Genomic DNA, 4,025 nt, shown 5'->3' with positions numbered 1-4,025 from the left:
TAACTTCTCAGACTTTGCAGCTAACATATGTGCACAACAAAATAACAGATGAAATGTGTCATATTTGCATAATTTTCCAGTGAGCATCTAATCTGAATTGTTTTATTGCTGTAGCAATAGAAAATGTATTTTTAGTGTGCCAGTATCATCCAGGTCTAATTTATTGAAATGTTTTATTGGTTCTGCTTAATGCTTCACCTTCAAATATGGAATATATTTTTGATCCACTGTTCATATGTTATGTACAGGAGATATTGGTATGATAAATGAAGAACAACAACTGTACACAACATTAATTTTATTAAAATAAGTTTATGAAAGATGCTCAAACAGTCTTCCATTTGCCTAACTACATGCTGGAAGACTCGACCAAACTACTGTATGAGGGCATTATTGTGTTTCATCTTCTGAAATGCATCACTGATGCAGACAGTCAACTCAACTCTGGTGGATACTGGAGCATTGTAGGTGACCTCTTGACCTCCCGCATAAAAAGACTTTGATTAAATCAAAGAAATGCACTGAGCAAGCAACAAGTCCATGCTAAACCATCATCAGTTCCATCATACTGGAATCAGAGCTTGCTGCTAACAGCGAGCAGTGCTGTGACCAGTAGTTCCATAAGTGCAGTACAAAGAAACTGAAAGTAAGTCAGTCCATTTAAGTGTTCTGCAGAGGAACAGCTTCAGTCTGAATGTTCAAGGAAAACTTTGTTAGTGAGATCTTACAACAAACACATATGGGTTCATGTAGTAAGATGCACTGTTTATGTAATTTAGCTATGAGAACAGATATGATGTGTAAAGTAGGTTTGATCTGCCACTGTCACCTGTCAGAAAGCAGCATCATCAGCATTTTCAAGAAGAAACGAATGCATAAATTCTGTCTGAGTTGCAAAAGTTGGTAGTTTTAGTGCATGCATCTTTTGAAGGCAGTACATAGTTGAATGTACATTATTAAACCTCTCTATCACAAAGTCCTGAAAATCTAATATTCTCACTTTACACTTTTACCACCAATATGCTCCTGATGAAGCCTCTCAGGATGGAGTTTTACCCTCTCCCTTAATTTCATTTCCAATTTAACTAACAAGAATGGAAATACACACTACACCTAGCATTTACTTCTTATTCGTAGGTCCCATTCCCCAGTTTGTTCCTCAAAGCACCTTCTACAGCAATTCCGTTATTTGTTGAGTGTAACAGAATGATTTCAATGTCTAGGAGTGTAGTGGGCACCTTGAGGTACAAATTGTCAAGGGGAATCCATTTTTGAAAACATCATCCAATGGTGCTAAATAGTGTCGAAGTTACTGGACCAACACCTGCCACTTGGCCATTTGTTTGGCAGCAGATGTGAGTTTTATATTTGTACAGTGAAGCTTTAGATGCCTGTGTAACATGAAAGCTGTGATGCTCATTATGTGAAGTTCCAGCTGTGGAAGGGCTTGTGAGCAGAAGATGTTAGCAATTCCCAATATGGGTTCCAGCCCCCCCTTTTGTGCCTCAAGACACCTTCTTCAGCTCTTTGAGGTTTGTTGGTATCATTTTGTTACATCCTCTGTCTAAATAGCACAAAGCATCATCGCTGAACTATGACTAACCTATTTAATGCTGTGTAGATCAACTTTTTGTGTTCTGTGTCACTGCAGTGTGATACAGCAGTGTTGTAATTAAATGTTGTAAGTAGTTTTGTGGTGTGCCCAACCACACTATTTATAATTTGGCTTCAGTTTCCATACAGAGATTGAGATCACATTGACTGATGGATAACTGATATGTAATTAATTTGGGGTTCACTCGAAATGATGGAACTCAACATGTATTCTTCAGACCACTCCTCCAAAGTGTGTATGTGCAGCTATGTAAGATATTGTAGATATTTATGAAAACTGCAACATCACATCCACAAAGTGCTCATGTTACTAGAACCAAGAACAGGCACATCAGGTTAAAGTTCTGGTATTGCAGTCTGCCACTACTGTGAATGCCCTTAACAACACATTCATTTCTCAATTGTATGAATACGTGGTGTCTGTTCTTTCATACACCACATTCAGATTCACTTAACTCTTGATAACCCACCAGTGTAGCAGCAGTAATCAATCTAACAACAGCACGAGACAGTTGCTGTCTTATATAGGCATTGCCAACCACAGCGTGTGAACCATTTAATGAAACATCATTGATATGGGCTTTCGGAGCCAAAGGCCCTCTCGTGTACCCTTGATGACTGCACGACACAAAGCTTTATGCCTTGCCTGTGCCTGTCAACACCAACATTGGATTGTTGATGACTGGAAAGATATTGCCTGGTCGGACAAGTCTTGTTTCACATTGTATCAAGTGAATGGACGTGTACAGGTATGGAGACAACCACATGAATCCATGGACCTGGCATGTCAGCAGGGGACTGTTCAAGCTGGAGAAGGCTCTGTAATTGTGTGGGGTATGTGCAGTTGGAGTGTATGGGACCCCTGATATGGCTATGACAGGTGATTCATACATAAGCATCGTGTCTGATCACCTGCATCCATTCTTGTCCATTGTGCATTCTGACGGACTTGGGCAATGCCAGCATGACAATGGGACACCCCACGCATCCAGAAATGCTACAGAGTGGCTCCAGGAACTTTTCTGTGTTTAAACACTTCTGCTGGGCACTAAACTCCCCAGACATGAAGATTATTGAGCATATCTGGGATGCCTTGCAGTGTGCTGTTTGCCGGCCGCGGTGGCCATGCGGATCTAGGCGCTCTAGTCCGCAACCGCGCGACTGCTACGGTCGCAGGTTCGAATCCTGCCTCGGGCATGGATGTGTGTGATGTCCTTAGGTTAGTTAGGTTTAAGTAGTTCTAAGTTCTAGGGGACTGATAACCTCTGATGTTAAGTCCCATAGTGCTCAGAACCATTTGAACCATTTTTTTGCTGTTCAGAAGAGATCTTCACCCCCTCATACTCTTGCATATTTATGGACACTCCTTCTGGATTCATGGTGCCAGTTCCATCCAGCACTGCTTCAGACATTAGTAGAGTCCATGTCACATTGTGTTGTGGCACTTCTGCATGCTCGTGGGGTCCCTACACATTAGTCAGATGGACCAGTTTCTTTGGCTCTTCAGTGTACATGGAGCACAGGGGAAAACTCAATCGACAGGGGACAATTGACCCATCATAATAGTACTATTCATGCAAAAACCCCCTTAAAAGGCCGATTAGTCCTTCCTAGCAACATCTATATTATCTCATGTTATTTCCTGTAAATCTGTTGAAACTTTTAGTTTTTTCCATCACAGCAACAGTTATGCTAAGGGCTCAAAAAAGTTTACCATATAGATACAGAAAAAAGGTGAAGGAAGGAAGATTAGGGTTTAATATTCCATCAACAACAAAGTCCTTAGAGATGGAACATGAACACAGATTGGGGAAGGATTTGAAAGGAAACTGGTTGTGTCCTTTTCGAAGAAACATTCCTAGAATTTGTCTTAAATGATTTAGGGAAACCACAGAAAACCTAAATGTCAATGGCTGGACAGAGAATTGAACCCTCACCCTCCTGAATGTTAGTCTGATGTCTTACTGCTGTACCACCTAGCTTGAAAGGGAAAAAGGGAAAGGGTATATTATGGATGAATCAAAGGATCATAGAATGTTATGATAATTGTGAAATGTTCCTAAACATAATTTTATTTCACATTGATGGTCTCCTGCATTTATCATCCATGAACATACCCGTAGCCCTTGGTTTGTCAGTGCCTGCTATATTCTTATAACTAACTTTGTGAAAGACTGCATCTCAGTAGAAAGATGACATGTTGAGTTACAGACAGACACAACAAAAACACACTTACACATTCGCTTTTGGCCAAAGTCTTCTTCAGACAAGGAAATACACATTCATGCACACAAGAAAACACACATGACCACCATCTTGAGCAGCTCAGCCCCAACAATATTTACAGCTAAACTAATGAAGCACTAAGAGTACTATGTGTGATAATTAGTAGAGTCATCATCATAATCTAT

Source organism: Schistocerca serialis, chromosome 3, assembly GCF_023864345.2.
Source record: "Schistocerca serialis cubense isolate TAMUIC-IGC-003099 chromosome 3, iqSchSeri2.2, whole genome shotgun sequence".
In the NCBI taxonomy this organism is placed as follows: Eukaryota; Metazoa; Arthropoda; class Insecta; order Orthoptera; family Acrididae; genus Schistocerca; species Schistocerca serialis.
Note: the sequence above shows the minus strand (reverse complement) of the source record.